This window comes from Zea mays, chromosome 9 (assembly GCF_902167145.1).
Source record: "Zea mays cultivar B73 chromosome 9, Zm-B73-REFERENCE-NAM-5.0, whole genome shotgun sequence".
In the NCBI taxonomy this organism is placed as follows: Eukaryota; Viridiplantae; Streptophyta; class Magnoliopsida; order Poales; family Poaceae; genus Zea; species Zea mays.
In genome coordinates this window covers 149,918,829-149,946,488 of record NC_050104.1, presented here as the reverse complement: position 1 = coordinate 149,946,488, position 27,660 = coordinate 149,918,829, and the positions used below count along the sequence as shown (strand labels likewise).

Sequence of the window (27,660 nt, the reverse complement as noted above, 5' to 3'; positions counted from 1 at the left end):
TTTAAACTAAAACACGATAAGTAAAAGATAAGTAAAAAAGAATAGGAGTAGTAGTTCCTAAAAATGGTCCATAAACCTAGATTTAGGTCATGCTTGTTTACCTATATATTACTAGGAACGTGCCCGTGCGATGTCACGGAACACAAATTGCGACCCTTCAAATTAGGGCTCTGGCGACGGGCGGCGTGAGTACAATAGTGACGGCAAAATCTGTGATTAAACATCATCTATTGTTGTGAGTATAAATGTAAACTTAGTCTATTTACCTATCGAAACAATGCTATGTCAGTCGATACTAAAACTCGCAGAAATCGCATGAAAGAATTTATACAGCACAAGTTTGCTAGATACCAAAATATATTTTCCTATGACTGATGAAAACTGGAGAACGTTGCCTAAAACCTACAATCTAGAACATTCAGAATCTCGAAGACCAACCTAAGATTGTGATGAAGAGAAGGAAGCATCAACTGTCAGGATGAGTTGGAAGAAGCGTGAGCTAGGAGTCCTTCACCGCCCGGCCATGGTCGCCGAGGCCGAGGGCCCCCTCCACCGTCGATATGATCTTTGGCACCGAAATCCCACCTGAGGGGATGCTTTATAAATTTGTCTCGCACTCTAGTTGTTTAGTTTTTTGTTGTGTAATGGTTTTTTAATTAATCTAATTAATATTTAAACACCCGACGTGACACAAATTTTAGTCAGCAGAACCCAACAACTCAGTAAATCCACTCTCCAAGCGCTGACAGCAACGAACGAGACATCCATGCTTGAACTCACGACGCCACAGGAATCTGAAACACTTATACTGGAGTAGTACACACAATACTCCATCCATAGGCTGGCTCCACTGATTTCAGGCCGTGCAGAGCTCGCGCGAGAAACCGATGCGGCCATTGGCGACATCGAACAACACGCGGTGGTTATGCTGCTGCATGCTGGCCAACACGTTGAGCACAGCGCCGACGCCGTCCGATGGTCCCGCAGCCATGGCCAGGCACACGATCTTAATAGCCATGATTGATGGTACCTCATTGCATTTGTTAAACAGACCAAGTGATCCATATACCATAAGAGTAAATAGTGTGTGCATTGGGCATATATAATAGAGCATGAGATCATTGTCAAGGACAATGCAACAGAATGCCACAAAGAAATTTAACCTCCACATCATCTGCATGGAAAGTATAGTTATTGGTCTAGTGCTTAAAAGGCGGTAACAAAAAATACAGGAGACTAAACTCATTAGGGCATAGCACAAAATAAGACTGATGAGGTAGCATAGACACCTGAGCAAATCTTGCAATACTAAAATCTTTCTTGATATAGTAATAGGAGAAATTCCCAAATCCAGTCATCCAGACATAGCAAGCAATGAACACACAGATTGCATTGTATATCTCAGAAGCAGCAAAATAATGGTACACTCTTGCAAATTGGCCTCCAGGTAAGATATCAGCTTCAGAAGACGCCTTCCAAAAGGGGTCATTCTCTCCAAGTGTTCCTGATCCTGATCATCAGAACTTCTGAAAGTATCATGATCACTGTTGTATTCAGCCAATAGTGCATCAAGTGTCTCACTGTAAACAACCAGCAACCTCAAATAGTTACATAGCGTGTCATTGGGTGGATTTCTCCAGCTGTCATCGCCCTCCTTGAGGTCTCCTGCTGTAACATCTTCCCAAACTCAAATAGGTTACCCCACATGGCATCCCCAAGCCTATCAAGAATGGCTTGCACGTCACTGATCACGCCATCCCTAGAACATCCTATGCACAAGTCCTTCATTTCAGGGATCACCTCTGCAAGTGCCTCATACATGTCAAGGATCCAAGGGACCTTCTCTGGCGAGCGGGGGCACACCGCCACAACACCCCCAAAGCTAAGAATCTGCGTAATACATCCTTTGGTGGACTCAAGGAAGCACACATACATAAGTTCATCAGACGCATCGAGCACCTGGTCACAGAGGCGACGCTCACCAGCCAGCAGCACGCGCACGACCGTCTTGACCCCATGCACCCACTTCTTCATCTTGTCATTGAGCAGCTTCCACTCGATGCGTTGCACATCGTCGATGCTGAGGCGCTCGACGCCAAGCACGGAGAGGTACTCGTCGAGCACGTCGCGGCGGATCCCGCGCGCGCCATCCGGTGGGCGATGGCGCGCAGGTCTTCGACGGCCTTGGGGCGCACGGGATCGAACACCTGGTCCTCAAAGGGATTAGATCCGAGGGAGGCGCCGCGCGCGGTCTCCGGGCCGGTGGGGGTGGCGTCGAGGCTATGCGGCGTGGCGGCGTCGAAGTCGGGGCAGGTGTCGAGGTCGTCCATGGACTCGAGCGAGAGGCGGCGGAGCGAGAAGAAGAGACCCGTGAGGTCGATGGGGACGGCGTGGCAGACCATGAGGTGGCACAGCTCCTCCTCGAGGCTGAAAGGGAAATGTGCCTTTGGGCCATTTCTAAAGTATTTTGGTGATTGAGTGTCAACACAAGTGCTTAGATGTGAATCTATGCCCATGGATGAACAAAGTGCAAATCACAAGTAAAGGTATGTTTCTAAGCCTTAGTACATTTTTTTTGTGTACTAATATATTTGTCTAAGTGTTAGAAACATAGAGAAGAAGAAAAGGAGAATGTTGGCTGTGTACAGCCAACAGGCTGTTTCGGTCTGGGGCACCGGACTGTCCGGTGGTGCACCGGACAGTGTCCGGTGCGCCAGGCTGCCTCGGACGAAGAAGCCGCTCTCGGGAATTTACCGACGGCGTACGGCTAAAATTCACCGGACTGTCCGGTGAGCCAACGGTCGGCCGAGCCAACGGTCGGCCGCGGAATCTGCGCGCGACACGTGGTCTGGCCAACGGTCGGAAGGAGGCACCGGACTGTCCGGTGTGCACCGGACTGTCCGGTGTGCACCGGACTGTCCGGTGCGCCAGATCTGCAAAGGTCGGCAACGGTCGGCTGCGCCGGTTAAGGAAAGAAATTGGGCACCGGACAGTGTCCGGTGTGCACCGGACTGTCTGGTGTGCCCGACGACAGAAGGCAAGGATGGCCTTCCAGATTTGTTCTCAACAGCTCCTAGCTACCTTGGGGCTATAAAAGGGACCCCTGGGCGCATGGAGGAGCACACCAAGCATTCCTACAACATTCCTAAGCACCAGGACATCGATCTCACGCATTCGTTTCATTGTGATAGTATCTAGAGCTCTTGTTGAGTTGTGAACTCTTTGAGTTGTGTTGCGAGCTCTTGTTGCTCCTTGTGTGCGTGTTGTTGCTCTGATCTTTTGAAGTCTTGTGTGCGTTGCTCATTCCCTCCCTTACTCCGTATTTCTTTGTGAATCTCAAGTGTAAGGGCGAGAGACTCCAAGCTGTGGAGATTCCTCGCAAACGGTATATTGAAAGGCAAAGCAAAACACCGTGGTATTCAAGTTGGTCTTTGGACCGCTTGAGAGGGGTTGATTGCAACCCTCGCCCGTTGGGACGCCACAACGTGGAGTAGGCAAGCGTTGGTCTTGGCCGAACCACGGGATAAACCACTGTGTCATCTCTGTGTTTGATCTCTTGTGGTATTGTGTTTTGTTGAGACTCCTCTCTAGCCACTTGGCAATAATTGTGCTAACACTTAACAAGTTTTTGTGGCTATAAGTTTAAGTTTTACAGGATCACCTATTCACCCCCCCTCTAGGTGCTCTCAATTGGTATCAGAGCTGTTCTCTTCAAGAAAGGGACTAAACGCCCGAAGAGATGGATCCTAAGGGGAAGGGAATCGTGATCAACGACAAGGAGAAGGAGTCCTTCGTCAACGAGCCCAAAGATGACAAGCCTACCGACTCCGGCTCGGGTCATAGACGAAAGGAAGGGAAGAAGAAGAAGACAAGGCGCATCAAGGAGATCGTCTACTACGACGACAGCGATGAGTCTACTTCTTCCCAAAAGGACGACGACAACGACTACAGGAAGACGGTCAATTCGAACTTTTTATTTGATTATTCTCGTATTCCACATAGTTCGAACTCGCATTTGCTTTCCATTCCTCTTGGCAAACCTCCACACTTTGATGGGGAGGACTACGGATTTTGGAGTCACAAAATGCGTAGTCATTTATTCTCTCTCCACCCAAGCATATGGGAGATTGTAGAGAATGGAATGAAATTTGATAGCTCGGACAGCCCTATGTTTATTAATGAGCAGATTCATAAAAATGCACAAGCTACTACTGTGTTGCTAGCCTCTTTGTGCAGGGACGAGTACAATAAGGTGAGCGGCTTGGACAATGCCAAGCAGATATGGGACACCCTCAAGATTTCTCACGAGGGGAACGACATCACCATGCTCACTAAAATGGAGTTGGTGGAGGGCGAGCTTGGAAGATTTGCGATGATAAGGGGCGAGGAGCCAACCCAAACATACAACCGGCTCAAGACCCTTATCAACAAAATAAGGAGCTATGGAAGCACACGATGGACGGACCATGACGTCGTCCGACTATTACTAAGGTCCTTTACCATTCTTGATCCTCATTTGGTGAATAATATTCGTGAGAATCCCAGGTACACCAAAATGTCGCCCGAGGAAGTTCTTGGGAAGTTCGTAAGCGGGCGAATGATGATCAAGGAGGCAAGATACGTGGACGACGCGTTGAACGGTCCTACTCATGAGCCTCAACCCATTGCTCTCAAGGCAACGAGGAGCAAGGAGGCGCTACCAAGCAAGGTGGCGCAAGTTGAGGCGGCCGGGCTAAATAATGAGGAGATGGCCCTCATCATTAAGCGCTTCAAGACGACGCTTAAAGGTCGCAAGGGACAGCCAAGCAAGACCAAAACAAAGGAGAAGCGCTCATGCTTCAAATATGGTAAGATTGGTCATTTCATTGCTAACTGTCCCGATAATGAAAGTGACCAGGAAAAAGGGGACAAAAGGGAGAAGAAGAAGCATTACAAGAAGGCCAAGGGCGAAGCACATATCGGAAAGGAGTGGGATTCGGATTGCTCCTCCTCCGACTCCGACAATGAAGGACTTGCCGCCACCGCCTTCAACAAGTCATCCCTCTTCCCCAACGAGCGTCACACATGCCTTATGGCAAGGGAGAAGAAGGTAAGTACTCGAGACACCACTTATGCTTCTTCTAGTGATGATGAGTCTAGCGATGAGGAAATAGATTACTCTAGCTTGTTCAAGGGATTGGATAGAAATAAGATTGATAAAATCAATGAATTGATTGATGCCTTGAATGAAAAAGATAGACTCTTAGAAAAACAAGAGGACATTTTGTATGAAGAGCATGACAAATTCGTAGAGGCACAAAAATCTTATGCCTTAGAAGTCGAAAGAAATGAAGTGCTTTCTAGTGAACTATCTTCTTGTCACAAAACCATTGCTACTTTAAAGAGTGTTAATGATGACTTAAATGCTAAACTAGAAGTAGCTAGTAAATCTAATTCTTGTGTGGAACATGTTGAGATTTGCACTAGATGTAAAGATTTCGATGTTGATGCTTGTAGTGATCATTTAGTTTCAATTTCCAAATTAACTGAGGAATTGGCTAGTCTTAATACCCAACTTAAGACTAGCAAGAATGAATTTGATAAACTAAAATTTGCAAGGGATGCCTACACGATCGGTAGACACCCCTCAATTAAGGATGGACTTGGCTTCAAGAGGGAAGCCAAGAACTTAACAAGCCATAAGGCTCCCATTCCCGCCAAGGAGAAAGGGAAGGCCCCTATGGCTACTAGTGCTAAAAAGAACCATGCGTTTATGTACCATGATAAGAGACAAACTAGAAATGCTTATAGGAGTTATAATGCTTATGATGATTTTGACTCCCATGCCATGTTTGTTTCTAGTTCTTCCTATATGAATGGTAGAAATACGTCTAGAAGAAATGCTATTCATCATATGCCTAGGAAGAACATTATTCATGCTCCTAGGAAAGTAGTAAATGAACCTTCTACAATTTATTGTGCTTTAAATGCTTCCTTTGCTATTTGTAGAAAGGATAAGAAAATAGTTGCTAGGAAGTTAGGGGCAAAATGCAAGGGAGACAAAACTTGCATTTGGGTCCCTAAGGATATTTGCACTAACCTTGTAGGACCCAACATGAGTTGGGTACCTAAGACCCAAGCCTAAATTGCCTTGCAGGTTTATGCATCCGGGGGTTCAAGCTGGATTATCGACAGCGGATGCACAAACCATATGACGGGGGAGAAGAAAATGTTCACCTCCTACGTCAAGAATAAGGATTCCCAAGATTCAATTATATTCGGTGATGGGAATCAAGGCAAGGTAAAAGGGTTAGGTAAAATTGCAATTTCAAATGAGCACTCTATCTCTAATGTGTTTTTAGTAGAGTCTCTTGGATATAATTTGCTATCGGTTAGTCAATTATGCAATATGGGATATAACTGTCTATTTACAAATATAGATGTGTCTGTCTTTAGAAGAAGTGATGGTTCACTAGCATTTAAGGGTGTACTAGACGGCAAACTTTATTTAGTTGATTTTGCAAAAGAAGAAGCCAGTCTAGATGCATGCTTAATAGCTAAGACTAGCATGGGCTGGCTGTGGCATCGCCGCTTAGCACATGTGGGGATGAAGAACCTTCACAAGCTTCTAAAGGGAGAACACGTGATAGGTTTGACTAACGTGCAATTCGAAAAGGATAGACCTTGTGCAGCTTGTCAAGCAGGTAAACAAGTGGGAGGAGCGCATCACAGCAAGAATGTGATGACCACTTCAAGACCCCTGAAGCTGCTACATATGGATCTCTTCGGACCCGTTGCCTATCTGAGCATAGGAGGAAGTAAGTATGGTTTAGTTATTGTTGATGACTTTTCCCGCTTCACTTGGGTGTTCTTTTTGCAGGATAAGTCTGAAACCCAAGGGACCCTCAAGCGCTTCCTCAGGAGAGCTCAAAATGAGTTTGAGCTCAAGGTGAAGAAGATAAGGAGCGACAACGGGTCCGAGTTCAAGAACCTTCAAGTGGAAGAGTTCCTTGAAGAAGAAGGGATCAAGCACGAGTTCTCCGCTCCCTACACACCACAGCAAAATGGTGTGGTAGAGAGGAAGAACAGGACGCTCATCGATATGGCGAGGACGATGCTAGGAGAGTTCAAGACCCCCGAGTGCTTTTGGACGGAAGCCGTGAACACGGCTTGCCACGCCGTCAACAGGGTCTACCTTCATCGCCTCCTCAAGAAGACGTCGTATGAGCTACTAACCGGTAACAAACCCAATGTATCTTACTTTCGTGTATTTGGGAGCAAGTGCTACATTCTAGTGAAGAAAGGTAGAAATTCTAAATTTGCTCCGATGGGAACCGACGGACACACCGACCTGCTAAAGCGGTTTGGGATGAAGGACGCCAAGCCTGCAAAGACTCCGATGGGAACCGACGGACACACCAACCTCAACAAAGGAGGTAAGTCCGTTGATCAAAAAGCATACCGGTCCATGATAGGTTCTTTGCTTTATTTATGTGCTAGTAGACCGGATATTATGCTTAGCGTATGCATGTGTGCTAGATTTCAATCCGATCCTAAGGAGTGTCACTTAGTGGCGGTGAAGCGAATTCTGAGATATTTAGTTGCTACGCCTTGCTTTGGGCTCTGGTATCCAAAGGGGTCTACCTTTGACTTGGTTGGATACTCAGATTCCGACTATGCTGGATGTAAGGTCGATAGGAAGAGTACATCGGGGACGTGCCAATTCTTAGGAAGGTCCCTGGTGTCATGGAACTCTAAGAAACAAACTTCCGTTGCCCTATCCACCGCTGAGGCCGAGTATGTTGCCGCAGGACAGTGTTGCGCGCAACTACTTTGGATGAGGCAAACCCTCAGTGACTTTGGCTACAATCTGAGCAAAGTCCCACTCCTATGTGATAATGAGAGTGCTATCCGCATGGTGGAAAATCCTGTTGAGCACAGCCGCACAAAGCACATAGACATCCGGCATCACTTTCTGAGAGACCACCAGCAAAAGGGAGATATCGAAGTGTTTCATGTTAGCACCGAGAACCAGCTAGCCGATATCTTTACCAAGCCTCTAGATGAGAAGACCTTTTGCAGTCTGCGTAGTGAGCTAAATGTCTTAGATTCGCGGAACTTGGATTGAATTGTAGCATACATGTGTTTATGCCTTTGATCATGTTCCTTCTGCATTTTGTTGCTTATTGTGGTGCTCAAGTTGTACAAACACTCCCTGGACCTCACAAGTCCGTTGCAAAGTGATGCACATGTTTAGGGGGAGATATGTTACAACTTGACCCTTTGAGACTAACCATATGCTTAAGTTTGCTTGATTTAGTCTCGAAGGAGAATTGAAAGGGAAAAGGTGGACTTGGACCATGAAAGACTTCCACTGCACTCCGATGAGAGGGTAACTAATTCCAAGTTCATCTCATGAACTCTTATTGCCATTTGCTCTTAATTGAAGATTTTGGTGAGGCAATGGGGTTAAAAGGGCCAAAGTTGATTCCGTTTTGGTGCTTGATGCCAAAGGGGGAGAAAATAAAGGCCAAAGCAATAAATGGATCAGCTACCACTTGAGAAATTTTGAAAATAGTGAAATAGAGCTTTTTGTTATTGTCTCTTTTGTCAAAAGTTGGCTTCTTGTGGAAAGAAGTAGTGATTATGGGAAAAAGGGGGAGTTTTTGAAATCTTTGATCAATCTCTTTTGGAATGACTCTCTTTATGCTTCAACATGTGTGTTTGACTTAGAGATAGAGATTTGAGTTTGATTTGCAAAAACAAACCAAGTGGTGGCAAAGGATGATCCATATATGCCAAAAATGAATCAAAATAGATTTGAGTTCTATTTGAAGTGACTTTGTACTTGTTCTAGTTGCTTTATGTTGTGTTGGCATAAATCACCAAAAAGGGGGAGATTGAAAGGGAAATGTGCCTTTGGGCCATTTCTAAAGTATTTTGGTGATTGAGTGTCAACACAAGTGCTTAGATGTGAATCTATGCCCATGGATGAACAAAGTGCAAATCACAAGTAAAGGTATGTTTCTAAGCCTTAGTACATTTGTTTTGTGTACTAATATATTTGTCTAAGTGTTAGAAACAGAGAGAAGAAGAAAATGAGAATGTTGGCTGTGTACAGCCAACAGGCTGTTTCGGTCTGGGGCACCGGACTGTCCGGTGGTGCACCGGACAGTGTCCGGTGCGCCAGGCTGCCTCGGACGAAGAAGCCGCTCTCGGGAATTTGCCGACGGCGTACGGCTAAAATTCACCGGACTGTCCGGTGTGCACCGGACTGTCCGGTGAGCCAACGGTCGGCCGAGCCAACGGTCGGCCGCGGAATCTGCGCGCGACACGTGGTCTGGCCAACGGTCGGAAGGAGGCACCGGACTGTCCGGTGTGCACCGGACTGTCCGGTGCGCCAGATCTGCAAAGGTCGGCAACGGTCGGCTGCGCCGGTTAAGGAAAGAAATCGGGCACCGGACAGTGTCCGGTGTGCACCGGACTGTCCGGTGCGCCCGACGACAGAAGGCAAGGATGGCCTTCCAGATTTGTTCTCAACAGCTCCTAGCTGCCTTGGGGCTATAAAAGGGACCCCTAGGCGCATGGAGGAGCACACCAAGCATTCCTACAACATTCCTAAGCACCAGGACATCGATCTCACGCATTCGTTTCATTGTGATAGTATCTAGAGCTCTTGTTGAGTTGTGAACTCTTTGAGTTGTGTTGCGAGCTCTTGTTGCTGCTTGTGTGCGTGTTGTTGCTCTGATCTTTTGAAGTCTTGTGTGCGTTGCTCATTCCCTCCCTTACTCTGTATTTCTTTGTGAATCTCAAGTGTAAGGGCGAGAGACTCCAAGCTGTGGAGATTCCTCGCAAACGGGATATTGAAAGGCAAAGCAAAACACCATGGTATTCAAGTTGGTCTTTGGACCGCTTGAGAGGGGTTGATTGCAACCCTCGTCCGTTGGGACGCCACAACATGGAGTAGGCAAGCGTTGGTCTTGGCCGAACCACGGGATAAACCACTGTGTCATCTCTGTGTTTGATCTCTTGTGGTATTGTGTTTTGTTGAGACTCCTCTCTAGCCACTTGGCAATAATTGTGCTAACACTTAACAAGTTTTTGTGGCTATAAGTTTAAGTTTTACAGGATCACCTATTCACCCCCCCTCTAGGTGCTCTCAGAGGCGCACCATGGCGAGCTGGACGGCGACGCCAGCCCGCGCGCCGCCGGCGCCGCCGCGCGCGAGGTTTTCGACGACGACATCCAAAGCGGCGAGGTACTGCACGATGTCGTCCTCGGGAGCTAAATTCTAGGAACTGCAAGCAGCTGTAACACGAAAGTTGCACACTCTCCAACAAATCATCCAGTCCCGCTCCGCACCAGAGATACCTATTGATGAGCATAAGCATGGCTGCCTCATGGATGGAGCCCCTCCTCTTGTGCCTGCGCTCGGCGAGTCGCTGGTGCGGTATCGGACAGCGCCGGGGGTATGGCCGGCCGCGACCTGCTTTTGCCCGGTCGCTGATCAAACAGTGGCTCTCCTCTCCTGCTGTCGACCGAGGATTCCTTCTTTTGGCTCTCAGCTAGCAGCTGGCTCGCGCTCCTCGGCAGACATAGAGAAGATGTTATGCCACACTCTCGCAAAGAACAGAGATGGTGGCTGGGCGCTGTTGTTTTTTCCCAACGGAGGGCATGGCCGCGCGAGATGGAGGCGGACGCGGGGGCTGCTGCGCGAAATGGCGGCGGGGGTTGGGGCGGGACGCGGGGGCTGCTGCGCGCAATGGCGGTGGGGGTTGGGGCGGGACGCGGTGGCTGCTGCGCGCATGGCCGGGTGCCTGTGGCGGCGGGTGCGGCTGCGGGAGCGAGAGGACACAATCGGACGGTTTCGGATGGAGGCAGGGTTGGAAATCGGACGGTTGAGATGGGGGCGGGGGCATGGTTGTGCTAGTCTACACTATTGCCTTAAGGATTAGTAGAGATATAATCCAGTTTAAATAAGTTATGAGATAAACAAGCAACATAGATTATTAAATGGATTAAATAATCTAGGTAACTAGATTATGATATTCCATAAGCAGGTTATAGGTGCTTATATAATCCACAAGTTGGATTATATAACCTTGAAAGTAAACAAAGAGGACCTTAACAAGTTGCTAAGGCTCTATTTGGGACGGGTCGAGTAAATTTAGTGGAGCAAGTCATTGGATACTCTAGAAAATCATAGAGTTAGAGTTGTAAGCCTTTATAAGATATTTAGATAAGTCATTTTGTTTATTATTAAAATAAAAATATTTTTAAAACTGTTTAAATTGGTATTATAAACTACAACTCCACACTAGAGCAGGAAACTGAAGCCATTCTAAACACCCCTAAGTATATACTAGGTGAGTACCCGTGCGTTGCAACGGAAATATATTGCGTGATTGGTTTGTGGGCTAGAGGGCGCCCGGCTCGCCTCGGCCTGGTCCGGTAGAGAAGGCTGCACGCTCGCGTCTCTGTCCATGCAGGCTTACGGGTGGTTTCCTACCTAGGTTGCGTCTGCGCGTGCAGGCTACGCCGATGACGTACAGGTAACCAATCACGGTTTCAAGCGTGGTCAACGCACGTGTCGCCGAGTCTGGCCGTGCCCATTTGGGCAACCAATCACACTAATAATATCGTGATAGCTTATGTACAAATGTATGTTATATTATGGACACCTACTTTGCTCTCTCATAGAGTAGTAAAAACTTCACCTTTGGATCATTTACCTCACTCTCTACAACTACAAATCTACAAGGTAATGCTCATGTAAAAAATTCTCTTTGAAGGGCTTAACGAAGAGTTTTACAGGGATAGGCATGCAAATCCTAAAGCCATATCCGCTTAAAAAAATCTAGGAATCCGTAAACAGTGTACAGGTCAAAACAAAAGAAAGAACAAAAAAAAACTGCACACGACGTCAATCACTCTCACTGCCTCTTTCCACCCTGCTGTAGACTGCCCTTTCTACCGTTATATACCCAGCACAGGATGCCGCAACCGATCGGTTTCCCGAGCTGCAGTGGAATTCTTGCGTGGATGCTCGTCTCTTGCCTAGTTGTTTGTTTCTTGCAGAGGAATTTTTTCCTGAACTTGTCCCCGCCGTCTTGAAGGTTTCTTGTTTAGGAGCAGGGCGGAGGCGCTCCTTTCCTTCTTGGCCGACGACGGCATGGACTGGGCAGCGGCGCGCACGAGCGATTTTTGCGGCAAACCCCCTGCGAGAAACATCGTCCGCAGAACACCTCACTTTCACTTTTTGTACTCTTCCGTCTGCCCTCGCGTTATCGCCTCGTCTCGCTCGCCTGGCTGGCTCGTGCCTTGCCTTGCTCGGCGTACGCGAACGCAGCGAGAAGGAGGAGCAAGGAAATAGAGAGAGAGAAAAAAATCAAGTCATCCCCCTTTCCTCTGAGCTCGTTCCATGGAGAACTCTTCTCACAAGCGGACGCGGGAGGCGGCCGACCTCGCCGCCGGAGGCTGCGGAGAGGAGGGCTCGCCGCAGGCCGACGCCAAGAGGCTGCGGCCGCAGGACCTGCTCGACATGCTGGATGACGACACCGACACGGCCGCGGTCGGCGACCTACCGTCGGTCATGCGGAGCCTGTAGGAGGAGATAGCCAGCTTCGACGAGGCCGCGGAGACGCCGGCGCCGGCATCGGGGCAGCAGCCAGAGCTGGGCTTCCTACTCGAGGCCTCAGACGATGAGCTAGGGTTGCCGCCGACGGGCGCCGCCTCCTCTTCGTCGGAGGAGGCTGGGCGCGCGGGGGCACCGGAGCCCGCGCTCGACGGCCAGATTTGGGGCTTGGAGGGCGGAGGTGCTCCTTTCCTTCTTGGCCGGCGGCGGCATGGACTGGGCAGCGGCTTTCGGGTCTCCGTCGTGGAGCGCGGCGGCGACGGACCCTGGCCCGACCATGCTGTCCTTCGCAGGCCCGTCCTCCTCCGCCACCGACGCCGAGGTGCGGCTCCAGGATTTCACCGTGGGTCGCGTGGAAGCGGAGGCGACGACCGCGAGCATCACGCACGGATGGGGTAGGCGATAGCACGACATGCAGACGCCCAAGTCCAGCGATGCTGGGGCATCACGAGCGGGCGGGGGTACCGCGGCGTGCGTCACGGGGACGGGGCGGGCGCACGGGCGGGCATCGCTATGACGGATGCGGGAGCAGGCGGGGCACGCGAATCACGGGAGCGGAGCCACGGTGGTGGTGGACGCCCTCGTTAGTGTCTTATAGAGTAGTAGAGATTAGGAACCAAAACAACTTTAGCTTTCAATAGTTTTAAATTCTTAGGTTGTTCAAATATTTTTAAATTATATTAACTCAACTTTTCTAATTATTACTTGCAACTTTAAATTCGATCTCATTTGTACGATGAAGTTCAATAATCATTATTCTTCTATTTATTATTATTTCCGTTCATGCGAATCATGATTGAATATTTTCTATTTTTTATATATCATCTTCAGTATTGTCAAATGAGAATGATGATCCTTTCCGTAACTCAAATTATTCAAAGTGTATCACTTGTACATGAGCACAAATTCGATAGCGGACAAGTAATTTTACGGCGAAATAGATTATTGGGAATGCTAAACAGCCCTCTAAGTCTGAGGATTAAATAGGAATATTGAGGAAGTTGATATATTTGAAAGACCTCATCTAAGAAATTGTTGGAGCATGATTTTGTTAATAACACACTAAATTAGTTTTAGGGACTTCTTGGAACTAGTGAAGATACTCTTATGGCGCCCTCTAACGTTGATAACATCTATTTGGCATGTTTTTTAACCTATACTCCTTTTCAATTTACCAAGAAGACAGAAGATATCCCAAACATTGCTAGATGAATTAAAAAATTAAATTAAATTAAATTAAAATGATATAGATGGCTTGCATACCTCTGTTTTGTACATGACACATTAGTTTTATCCTAAGTCAATCATCATAATCATTGACCATCTATTTTAAAAATCCTTGTAATTTCATAACATACGAATTTACATGTTATAAAAGTATTTTATAGTAAATCTAAAAGCATAAATCTTATTTTAAAATTTTATATTTTTAAGATATATGGTTTAAAATATAAATATTTGACTTCGAGTAAAACCAAGACAATAACATAAATACGTAAAAAAATGTAGTGAAGTACCGTGGCGCGGGACTAATGTCCATTTCCTATAGTGGTGGCATATATGGTTCTACCAAAACTTTCTCCCAAATTATAATGCGCTTTAGCTTTATCCTACACTACCGGAATCCGAGGCTTTGCCGAGAGCCGCACTCGGTAAAGTTAGGCTCTCGGCAAAGAGTCTCTTTACTGAGTGCTGGACACTCGGCACATGACCCCACTCGGCAAAGACAAGTTTGCCGAGCGTCAAACACTCGGCAAAGGGGCGCTCGGTAAAGGATCGTCAGCGGTCGTCCCAAAGCTGACGACCGTCAGTCTTTGCCGAGAGCCAATGGTTGGCGCTCGACAAAGAGTCTTCTTTACCGAGTGCCCACTATTTGGCACTCGGCAAAGTTCTCTTTGCCGAGTGTTTTCTTTAGACACTCGACAAAGTATATTTTTATTTTTTTTATTTTGTCTTCTAAACTTTTTGTGGTATGTTCCTACACTATGTAGACCTACATGTATCATTTGTGGACAATTATAACAGAGTTTTCAATCGTTAGTAGATTTAGTTCGTTTATTTGAATTTCTTTAGAAAATTCAAATTTGAACTGCAGGTCACTCGAAACTTGGAAAAACGTGCATGAAAAATGATATTCATGTTACTAGCATAAGTTACGACCGATTCCAGAAGCGTACCGGAAACTTTGAGTAACATGCTCACTAAACATGGCCGTGAACTTGCCATCCACATGTTTAAAAATTGTATAAAACACAAACAAAGTCAGAAAATCATGAAACTTGTCCACGTGTCATGATATCATATGTACAGGCTGTGATAAAAATTTTAGAATGTTTGGAGAAAGTTGTGAGAAACTATGTGTAGAAACCTAAGAGACTCACATTGAAACTCTATGATTTCAAATATATCTGACTTTATTACCAAGTTTTTTAAAAACTGTTGTTACAAGTTCAAACAATCAGCCATCATAACATATTTCAATCTGATATGTGATGTCCTTTTGATAAAGCTTGTCAAATCTAGACAAATTTGGCCTATAATGAACTTAAAGCGAGATATAATTTGGAAGGAACGGTCGAAGTAGTAGCTAGTAAGAACATCTCTAAGAGTGTAAAAAATCGACTCTTAATCTTGATTTTCTTGGTAAGAATACAAAAAACTCTTCGTCGATTTCTCATGTGTAACACCTCAAAGTTCTATTTTGAGTTTTATAAAAAAATCTCTCCAAAAGACTAAGAATGAAGATATATTTTAATATGAGTTCCTCATTATTAAAGTTATTATTTTTCTTCTAAAATAAATGGTTGTCACTACTAAAATGTTGTTAGTCAAATATAGAATCTAAAACTTTTGAAACTGGAATTTAAGCTAGAATAAAAACATAATAATAGAAAGTCTTTCAATCCATTTGCTAAACGGGATTATTCCTCTCATGAAACTATATGATTAGAAATACTTTAAAAATACTTGAATTAAAGCTACCCTTGATTAGATACTAACATTCCCTAAAATTAAACTAGCCAATTGTCCATACTTTGCTACGATTGTTATATATCATATAAATAGGTGTTGAAATATTTATTCAAATATAATTATCGTTTATTTTTAAACACTGAGGCACGTGTGGCCTGTTGGTTAGTCCCAAATTTCTAGAGCAGTAGGCGTGGGTTCGAGTGCTCGCTTTACACTTTTTTTGTGCGGTGTGGTAGCTACGCGGGTCGGGTCGGGTCAGATGTTGGGATGTCTACACGGGCGAGAGAGCTACGCGGGTGTTGGGTGTGGAGCCCACATGGCACGGCGCCGAGGCGGGGCGCATGGGGCGGGAGAATCAATCGGGGCACGTGGGGCGGGTCTAGAGTGTCAGTGCGGACATTAGCTTTTTAATAGAGTAGTATATAGATAATTAATGAATATTAATTCACATTCAAGTAAACTATACACATAGAGCGATATTTTATTAAGATATATCATTTATATGTATGCACTACTTATTTAAAAGCATTTTCAAAAATAAAATAGTAAATAGATAAAACATTTAATATGCATGGTGTTGGGATTGTGCTTGTGCATCTTTGAGTTTGACATTCATACCTTGATCTGAACTTGAAAGTTTGTTGAACACTAAAACTTGAAAATACAAAACAAAAGGAAACAAAAAATAGAAAAAGAAAAAGAAAAAGGAAAATGACACTCACCTTGGGCCGAATCTCCTGATGGTCAACCCACTTACATTTTCCCTGCCAGCCTAGTTGCCCCGTCGCGTGCGCGCTCGGTCGCGCAGCCCACCTCCCATCCACACCTCGGGCGGCTTGACTCCTTCACGCTTCACCCTTTACACACTAACTGGTGGGACCACTCCGTCAGAATGGTTTTCAATCTCATGAATACGCCTGGACTTTGCTTCCGTTTTCGGTGGACACCAATTCCACCCGAGTGGTTGGGATTTCCCCATGACCTCCGCGTGTCTAGCAAAACCCGTCGCGTGGACTCAACCCCATGGTCCATGGACCTATAAAACCCGGGCCTTCGTTCCCTTCCCTCGTCAGACCAAACCAGCAAATCACAGCCGCGTACCGAGATGATGGAGTCTCATTGCCGGCTCAATTCATGTCACGATGGTAGCTAGAGATGGCAATGGGGACCCGATCCCCGATTCCCCGCGGGGAATTCCTTTATTAGGGGATGGGGATGGGGAAGTTTCTTCCCCCACGGGGATGTAAATGGGGAAAAGTTCTCCCCCGACGGGTAAACGGGGACGGGGATGGGGAAGCATTCCCCATCCCCGTTCCCCGTGGGGACCCGTTAAACTTACATGTGACAATGTTTTGATGTAATAGTTAATGATAAAAGTAAAGAATTACCTTGTCAAGAGATCACCCGTTGTACAAATACATTAATTTTAATGTGCACATAATGAATTTTACATCTAACAATGTGTATAAGTGACAATATTTTACATTAATAACAAATGAAGTATGATTTAATTATAATTTAAGCGGGGATGGGGATCCCCGACGGGGATTTATCCCCGCGGGGAACGGGGATGGGGAAGAAATGTTCCCCGCAAGCGTTCGTGGGGATCCCCGCGGGGAAATTTTTTTGTCACGGGGACGGGTTTGGGGAGCTAAAACCCGACGGGGAATTCCCCGTTGCCATCCCTAATGGTAGCACGACTGTAGCGAAGCACCAGGGTGATCGTGGGATCCTACCGATGCTAGCCGAGGCCTCCTCGGGCGAAATCTGCCACTAGAGCACCACCGATTTCCCGTCGTCACTCAATCGCCGCCGTGGTTCCACCGTGTCATGTGGATCGAACTGCCACCACCCTAATCGGAGGTAAGGAGTTGACTACCTAGTTCGCGCCCGCCAATGCTTTGTGTAGCACCCAAATATGTTGCTTTGTGTAGCACCCAAATATGTTAGGGATTCGTGAAAGGGAAATAGGGTCAAATATTTTTCTAAATAATTTTGGTGGTTGAATTGCCCAACACAAATAATTGGACTAACTAGTTTGCTCTAGATTATACATTCTACCAATGCCTAAGGTTCAACACAAACCATCAAAAAGAACAAGCTAGGCTTCAAAAGAAATGAGCAAAAAGGAAACCGAAGTGTGCCCTGGTCAGACGCACCGGACAGTGTCCGGTGCACCAGGGTGAATCAACTCAAACTCCTCAGCTTCGGGTTTTCCAGGCGCAGCTCCGCTATAATTCACCGGACTGTTCGGTGTGGCACCAGACTGTCTGGTGCACCAGCGGAGCAACGACTATCTACGCGCAACGGTCGACTCTGACGGATAAACAATACAGCACAGCGTCGCGTCAGAAGTCAGAGCAGAAGGTCAGAGGGGCACCGGACTGTCCGGTGCCGCATGAGGACAAAGCCTCCAACGGTCGACCAGCTCCAAGCCCTAACAACAGGGTGATGTGGCGGCGCACCGGACACTATCCGGTGGCGCACCGGACACTGTCCGATGGCGCACCGGACTGTTCGGTGCGCCCATCGCCAGCAGCCTTCTCCAACGGCTACAATTTGGTTGGTGGCTATAAATACCACCCCAACCGGCCACTTCAAGGAGTGGGAGCCTAAGCAACATTCCAAGTCATATAGTTGACATATCCAAGCCCTCCCAACCACCTCTATTCATTGATCCATCCTATACACATGATTTAGACCACTTCAACCTACACAAGTGCCACAAAAAGGAGAGCAAGCAAAAGAGAGCTATTCGTGTGAGTTTAGCACTAGTGACTTGTGAGATTCATTGAGAGAAAGTGTGGGCTACATCTTGTGTTCATTTGTGCGTGGAGTTTTGACTCCCATTGAACTTCCTCCAAAGTTTTGGAGGCTTGTAAAGCTAGCAAGAGACACCTAAGTGTGTGATGATCCTTGTGGGGTCTTAAGTGACCTTGAGAAGAAGAAGAGCTCGCCGGTCTTGGTGATCGGTGGAGAGAGGGAAAGGGTTGAAAGAGACCCGTCCTTAATGGACTCCTCAACGGGGACTAGGCCTTCGAGGGCCAAACCTCGGTAAAACAAATGTTGGATCTTTTATGGGCTTGGCCCATTTATTGAATAAACTCTATGGTGTGTAATGGTGGAGAATACCAATAGTACCATATTGGAAGTCCAAGGGTCTTTTGGCTTGACTTATATGGTGGGAATTATTCCACCTAACTTGAGAAGTCAAGAAATGGACAAGGGCGTGCCACACACGCGCGCGCTCGCCGCCGCCGGCCGGGCCGGGCGTGGCGTGGCGTGGCGTGGCGAGGCGAGGCGAGGCAGGCAGGCGTGGTGTGGTTGTGTTAATTTTTAGCACTCACTAACCGCACTTGGTACACAAGAACAGAACCATTTCAGAGTCACAGCCCAGCCGCAAGTGAGAGTATTTCCATCTCGTGACTCTGCGCACACAGAGAAGCGAGAGGGCAGGTGCCTCCGAAGCCCTTATCGTTCGAGTTTTTTGGGGAGCGTCTACGCGACTGCCTAAAACATCTTCTTTCTGGCGACATGACAAGGGAAGCTGGACAAGGATCTGGAACATCCGAGCGCATGAGAGGGTATGATCAATTTAAGTTCTTAAAGTTTTGCGTTTTGCAGATTACATATATTCATCTGTGCTGTTTCATATGTAGCAATGATTTTATCTTATCTGTTCTGTCTTATTACAATATGTTAAATCTGTTTGTTTTAATTTTACAGTCATGTTGTTTATGTTTCTATCTGTTTATTTTCAATTGTTCAGTCAGTTTATATGCTTATCATATTTATATGATTTATATGATTCATATGCTTTTGTGTTCTCATAATCCATATTGTTATGGATATATTTGAGATCATGATTTCTATGATTAATTATTTGATATATGTCATCATCATAATGTTAATTTATGGAATTAAAATGATACGAAAAATGCCTATATTTCTAACAATCCAAAAACCTAATGTTAGGCATTTTTCTGTCAGAGGTTTTGCTGCTGTGCTAAAGCCTGATCCTTTTGATGGTAAAAACTTCTTGATCTGGAAAGCTAAAATGGAATTGTAGCTTACTGCAATGTCTTGTTTTCATGCCGCTGAGGGCAAGCCTGTCAACTTACCTCCTGAGGATGAGGCTAAGTTTAAGGCTGAAGACAACCTCTTTCGAGGAGCAGTAATTAGCGCACTTGATACAAAATTCCAGAAAAGCTATATCATCCTTCCTACAGGGAAAGAGCTGTGGGATGCACTTGTTGGAAAGTTTGGAGTAACTGACGCTGGTAGCGAGCTGTATCTCATGGAGCAGCTGTATGATTACAAGATGGTTGAGAACCGATCTGTAGTGGAACAGGCTCATCCGCTCATGAGTTTCAGGCACTAGCTAAGGAACTCGAACTTTTTCCTTGTCCTTTGCCTGACAAGTTTGTGGCTGGCGGTATTGTCGGGGACCATAATTAGGGGTACCCCCAAGACTCCTAATCTCAGCTGGTAACCCCCATCAGCACAAAGCTGCAAAGGCCTGATGGGTGCGATTAAGTCAAGGCTCGGTCCACTCAAGGGACACGATCTCGCCTCGCCCGAGCCCAGCCTCGGACAAGGGCGGCCGACCCCGGAGGATTTACATCTCGCCCGAGGACCCCCTCCAGCAACGGACACACTTTCGGTTTGCCCGAGGCCCAGTCTTCGCCAAGAAGCAACCTTGGCCAAGTCGCCACGCTGACCGACCGTATCGCAGGAGCATTTAATGCAAAGGTGACCAGACACCTTATCCTGACGCACGCCCTTCAGTCAACAGAGCCGAAGTGACCGCAGTCACTTCGCCGCTCCACTGACCGGCCCGACAAGAGGACAGGGCCGCCTGCGCCGCTCCGACTGCTGTGCCACTCGATAGAGTGAGGCTGACAGCGGCCAAGTCCGGCCTCAGGCACCATAGGAAACTCCGCATCGCCCGACCCCAGGGCTCGGACTCGGGCTCAGCCCCGGAAGACGACGAACTCCGCATCGCCCGACCCTAGGGCTCGAACTCAGGCTCAGCCCCGGAAGACGACGAACTCCGCCTCGCCCGATCCCAGGGCTCGGACTCGGGCTCGGCCCCGAAAGACGACGAACTCCGCATCGCCCGACCCCAGGGCTCGGACTCGGGCTCGGCCCCAGAAGACGACGAACTCCGCATCGCCCGACCCCAGGGCTCGGACTCGGGCTCAACCGCGGAAGACGACGAACTCCGCCTCGCCCGATCCCAGGGCTCGGACTCGGGCTCGGTCTCGGAAGACGACGAACTCCGCCTCGCCCGACCCTAGGGCTCGGACTCAGCCCTGGCCTCAGCCGACGGTCTCCGCCTCGCCCAACCCAGGGGCTCGGACTCGACCTCGGCCTCGGAAGACAGACTCGACCACGACCTCGGAGGAGCCTCCACCTCGCCCAACCCAGGGCTCGGACCGACCACGTCACAGGAGGCGCCATCATTACCCTACCCCAAGCTAACTCGGGCTACTGGGAACAAGACCGGCGTCCCATCTGGCTCGCCCCGGTAAACAAGTAATGATGGCGCCCCGCATGCTCCATGACGACGGCGGCTCTGAAAGGGAAATGTGCCCTTGGGCCATTTCTAAGTATTTTGGTGATTGAGTGCCAACGCAAGTGCCTTTGTGTTGATCTATGCAATGTGGTGGACAAAGTGCAAATCATGTCAAAAGGTATGTTTCTCAGACTTAGTACATTGTTTTAGAGACTAATATATTGTGTCTAAGTGCTGGAGACAGGAAAAGAACAATTGGAAATGTCTTGGCTCGAGCAGCCAAGACTCTGCTCAGTCTGGGAGCACCGGACTGTCCGGTGGTGCACCAGACAGTGTCCGGTGCGCCAGGCTGGCTCAGGCGAACTGGCCGCTCTCGGGAAGAATTTAACGGCGTACGGCTATAATTCACCGGACTGTCCGGTGTGCACCGGACTGTCCGGTGAGCCAACGGCCGGTCGGGCCAACGGTCGGCTGCGCGATCTACGCAAGACACATGGCCGAGCCAACGGTCGGATGGGGGCACCGGACTGTCCGGTGTGCACCGGACAGTGTCCGGTGCACCAACGGCTCCCAGGCGCCAATGGTCGGCTACGCCACAGAAGGAAAGAAATCCGCACCGGACTGTCCGGTGTGTCAGGCGACAGAAGGCAAGATTTGCCTTCCAGGAATGCTCTCAACGGCTCCTAGCTGCCTTGGGGCTATAAAAGGGACCCCCTAGGCGCATGGAGGAGTACATCAAGCATTCCTTGAGCACTCTTGATCACTCACACTCCATTCCTGCGCACTTGTTTGACTCTTGATCAAGCATTCTAGTGATTTGAGCTCCGTTCTAGTGTGCTAGTCTTTCGAGCTTAAGTCTGGGTCTTGTGTGTGCGTATTTGCTGTGATCTTTGTGTCTTGTGTGAGTTGTCAATCCCTCCCTTGCTCCGTGCTTCTTTGTGAACTTCAAGTGTAAGGGCGAGAGGCTCCAAGTTGTGGAGATTCCTCGCAAACGGGATTAAGAAAAGCAAAGAAAAACACCGTGGTATTCAAGTGGGTCTTTGGACCGCTTGAGAGGGGTTGATTGCAATCCTCGTCCGTTGGGACGCCACAACGTGGAGTAGGCAAGCGTTGGTCTTGGCCGAACCACGGGATAAACCACTGTGCCATCTCTGTGATTGATCTCTTGTGGTTATTGTGTTTTGTTGAGACTCCTCTCTAGCCACTTGGCATTATTTGTGCTAACTCCTAATCAAGTTTTTGTGAGTTAAGTTTCAAGTTTTACAGGATCACCTATTCACCCCCCTCTAGGTGCTCTCAATTGGTATCAGAGCTGTTCTCTTCAAGAAGGGACTAATCGCCCGAAGAGATGGATCCTAAGGGAAAGGGGATGGTGGTCAACAACAACGAGAAGGAGTCTATCTTCAACGAGCCAAAGGATGACAAGCCTACCGACTCGGGCTCGGGCCACAAGCGCAAAGACGGGAAGAAGAAGGAGACAAGGCGCATCAAGGAGATCGTCTACTACGACAGCGACGAATCTTCCTCTTCCCAAAAGGACGACGACGACTACGAGAAAAAGAAAACGGTCAATTCGAACTTTTCTTTTAATTACTCTCGTATTCCTCAAAGTACAAATGCTCATTTATTATCTATTCCACTTGGTAAACCTCCTCATTTTGATGGAGAGGACTACGGATTTTGGAGTCACAAAATGCGTAGTCACTTGTTCTCTCTCCATCCTAGTATATGGGAGATTGTAGAGAGTGGAATGCACTTTGATAGTACGGATAGTCCCATGTTCATTAATGAGCAAATTCATAAAAATGCACAAGCTACTACTGTTCTTCTAGCTTCATTGTGCAGGGATGAATACCACAAAGTGAGCGGCTTGGATAACGCCAAGCAAATTTGGGACACCCTCAAGATCTCTCATGAGGGGAATGACGTCACAATGCTCACCAAGATGGAGTTGGTGGAGGGCGAACTCGGGAGATTCGCTATGATAAGGGGAGAAGAGCCAACCCAAACGTACAACCGGCTCAAGACCCTTGTCAACAAGATAAGAAGCTATGGAAGCACGCGATGGACGGACCACGACGTCGTCCGCCTAATGCTAAGGTCTTTTACTGTCCTTGATCCTCATCTTGTAAACAATATTCATGAGAATCCTAGGTACACCAAGATGACGCCCGAGGAGATACTTGAAAAGTTCGTGAGCGGGCGAATGATGATCAAGGAAGCAAGATACGTGGACGACACATTGAATGGTCCAATCAATGAGCCTCAACCTCTTGCTCTCAAGGCAACAAGAAGCAAGGAGACGCTACCTAGCAAGGTGGCACAAATTGAGGCAGCCGGACTTAATGATGAAGAGATGGCTCTCATCATCAAGAGATTCAAGACGGCGCTAAAAGGTCGCAAGGGGCAGCCAAGCAAGACCAAGACAAAGGGGAAGCACTCATGCTTCAAATGTGGTAAGCTTGGTCATTTTATTGCTAACTGTCCCGACAATGATAGTGATCAGGATCAAGGGAACAAGAGGGAGAAGAAGAAGAACTATAAGAAGGCAAAGGGCGAGGCGCATCTAGGCAAGGAGTGGGATTCGGATTGCTCCTCTTCCGACTTCGACAATGAAGGACTCGCCGCCACCGCCTTCAACAAGTCATCCCTATTCCCCAACGAGCGTCACACATGCCTTATGGCAAGGGAGAAGAAGGTATGTACTCGAAACTCTACTTATGCTTCTTCAAGTGAGGACGAATCTAGTGATGAGGATGAAATAGATTATTCATGTTTATTTAAGGGCCTAGATAGAACCAAGGTAGATAAAATTAATGAATTGATTGATGCCTTGAATGATAAGAATAGGCTTTTAGAAAAGCAAGAGGATTTGTTGTATGAAGAACATGACAAATTTGTAGAAGCACAAAAATCTCATGCTCTAGAAATTAAAAGAAATGAAATGCTTTCTTGTGAATTATCTTCTTGCCATGAGACAATTTCTAACTTAAGGAGCATTAATGATGATTTGAATGCTAAGTTAGAAATAGCTAGTAAATCAACATCTTGTGTAGAAATTGTTGCAACTTGTAATAGGTGTAAAGATTTTGACATTAATGCTTGTAGTGAATACCTAGTTTCAATTTCCAAACTTAATGATGAATTGACTAGTCTTAATGCTCAACTTAAGACTAGCAAGAGCGAATTTGATAAGCTAAAATTTGCGAGGGATGCCTACACGATTGGTAGACACCCCTCAATTAAGGATGGACTTGGCTTCAAGAGGGAAGCCAAGAACTTAACAAGACATAAGGTTCCCATCCCCGCCAAGGAGAAAGGGAAGGCTCCTATGGCAAGTAGTACTAAAAAGAACCATGCTTTTATGTATCATAATAGGAGACATGCTAGAAATGACTATAGAAGTTATGATTCACATACTTATGATTCACATGCTATGTTTGCTCCTAGTTCTTCTTATATGCATGATAGAGATATGTCTAGGAGTTATGTTCATCATGTGCCTAGAAAGAATATTGTTCATGTTTCTAGGAAAGTTATGGATGGTCCTTCTACAATATATCATGCTTTAAATGCTTCCTTTGCTATTTGTAGAAAAGATAGGAAGATAGTTGCTAGAAAATTAGGGGCAAAATGCAAGGGAGATAAAACTTGCATTTGGGTCCCTAAGACAATTGTGACTAACCTTGTAGGACCCAACAAGAGTTGGGTACCTAAGACCCAAGCCTAAATTTGCCTTGCAGGCTTATGCATCCGGGGGTTCAAGCTGGATTATCGACAGCGGATGCACAAACCACATGACGGGGGACAAGAAGTTGTTTACCTCCTACGTCAAGAACAAGGATTCCCAAGATTCAATTATATTCGGTGATGGGAATCAAGGCAAGGTGAAAGGTTTAGGCAAAATTGCAATATCAAATGAGCACTCTATATCTAATGTGTTTTTAGTTGAGTCTCTTGGATATAATTTGTTATCTGTTAGTCAATTATGCAATATGGGATATAATTGTCTATTCACAAATGTAGATGTGTCTGTCTTTAGAAGAAGTGATGGTTCACTAGCTTTTAAAGGTGTATTAGACGACAAACTCTACTTAGTTGATTTTGCAAAAGAGGAGGCCGGTCTAGATGCATGTTTAATTGCTAAGACTAGCATGGGCTGGCTATGGCATCGCCGCTTAGCACATGTGGGGATGAAGAACCTTCACAAGCTTCTAAAGGGAGAACACGTGATAGGTTTAATTAATGTGCAATTCGAAAAAGATAGACCTTGTGCAGCTTGTCAAGCAGGTAAACAAGTGGGAGGAGCGCATCACAGCAAGAATGTGATGACCACATCAAGACCCCTGGAGCTGCTACATATGGACCTCTTCGGACCCGTCGCCTATCTAAGCATAGGAGGAAGTAAGTATGGTTTAGTTATTGTTGATGACTTTTCCCGCTTCACTTGGGTGTTCTTTTTGCAGGATAAGTCTGAAACCCAAGGGACCCTCAAGCGCTTCCTAAGGAGAGCTCAAAATGAGTTTGAGCTCAAAGTGAAGAAGATAAGAAGCGACAACGGGTCCGAATTCAAGAACCTTCAAGAGGAGGAGTTTCTTGAGGAGGAAGGGATCAAGCACGAGTTCTCCGCTCCCTACACACCACAACAAAATGGTGTGGTAGAGAGGAAGAACAGGACGCTCATCGATATGGCGAGGACGATGCTTGGAGAGTTCAAGACCCCCGAGTGTTTTTGGTCGGAAGCCGTGAACACGGCCTGCCACGCTATCAAGAGGGTATACCTTCATCGTCTCCTCAAGAAGACGTCATATGAGCTTCTAACCGGTAACAAACCCAATGTATCTTACTTTCGTGTATTTGGGAGCAAATGCTACATTCTAGTGAAGAAGGGTATAAATTCTAAGTTTGCTCCCAAAGCTGTAGAAGGGTTTTTGTTAGGTTATGACTCAAATACAAAGGCGTATAGAGTCTTCAACAAATCATCGGGTTTGGTTGAAGTCTCTAGCGACGTTGTATTTGATGAAACTAATGGCTCTCCAAGAGAGCAAGTTGTTGATCTTGATGATGTAGATGAAGAAGATGTTCCGACGGCCGCTATACGAACCATGGTGTTTGGTGATGTACGACCACAGGAACAAAAGGAGCAAGATCAACCTTCTTCCTCAACAATGGTGCATTCCCCAACTCAAGAAGATGAACAGGTTCATCAAAAGGAGGCGTATGATCAAGGGGGAGCACAAGATGATCAAGTAATGGAGGAAGAAGCACAACCGGCACCTCCAACTCAAGTCCGGGCGATGATTCAAAGGGATCATCCCGTCGATCAGATTTTGGGTGACATAAGCAAAGGAGTAACTACTCGGTCTCGATTAGTTAATTTTTGTGAGCATTACTCCTTTGTCTCTTCTATTGAGCCTTTCAGGGTAGAGGAGGCCCTGCTAGATCCGGACTGGGTGTTGGCCATGCAAGAGGAGCTCAACAACTTCAAGAGGAATGAAGTTTGGACACTGGTGCCTCGTCCTAAGCAAAATGTTGTGGGAACCAAGTGGGTGTTCCACAACAAACAAGACGAGCACGGAGTGGTGACGAGGAACAAGGCTCGACTTGTGGCAAAAGGTTATGCCCAAGTCGCAGGTTTGGACTTTGAGGAGACTTTTGCTCCTGTGGCTAGGCTAGAGTCCATTCGTATTTTGCTAGCATATGCCGCTCACCATTCTGTCAGGTTGTTCCAAATGGATGTGAAGAGCGCTTTCCTCAATGGGCCAATCAAGGAGGAGGTGTACGTAGAGCAACCCCCTGGCTTCGAGGATGAACGGTACCCCGACCACGTGTGTAAGCTCTCTAAGGCGCTCTATGGACTTAAGCAAGCCCCAAGAGCATGGTATGAATGCCTTAGAGACTTTCTAATTGCTAATCTTTCAAGGTTGGGAAAGCCGATCCAACTCTGTTCACTAAGACTTGTGACAGTGATCTTTTTGTATGCCAAATTTATGTCGATGACATAATATTTGGTTCTACTAATAAAAATTCTTGTGAAGAGTTTAGCAGGGTAATGACGCAGAAATTCGAGATGTCGATGATGGGCGAGTTGAACTACTTCCTTGGGTTCCAAGTGAAGCAACTCAAGGATGGCACCTTCATCTCTCAAACGAAGTACACACAAGACTTGTTGAAGCGGTTTGGGATGAAGGACGCCAAACCCGCAAAGACTCCGATGGGGACCGACGGACACACCGACCTCAACAAAGGAGGTAAGTCCGTTGATCAAAAGGCATACCAGTCAATGATAGGGTCTTTACTTTATTTATGTGCTAGTAGACCGGATATTATGCTTAGCGTATGCATGTGTGCTAGATTTCAATCCGATCCTAAGGAGTGTCACTTAGTGGCGGTGAAGCGAATCCTTAGATATTTAGTTGCTACGCCTTGCTTCGGGCTCTGGTATCCAAAGGGATCTACCTTTGACTTAATTGGATATTCAGATTCCGACTATGCTGGATGTAAGGTGGACAGGAAGAGTACATCGGGGACGTGCCAATTCTTAGGAAGGTCCCTG

The 27,660-nt window shown here is 46.9% G+C and overlaps 2 pseudogenes; one reads left to right on the top strand and one right to left on the bottom strand.

Moving 5' to 3' along the window:
- Window positions 1-1,426: 1,426 nt before the first annotated feature.
- Window positions 1,427-10,898, bottom strand: LOC103640388 (exocyst complex component EXO70E2-like; annotated as a pseudogene).
- A 1,381-nt stretch (window positions 10,899-12,279) lies between these two features.
- Window positions 12,280-13,012, top strand: LOC103640387 (uncharacterized; annotated as a pseudogene).
- Window positions 13,013-27,660: the final 14,648 nt, after the last annotated feature.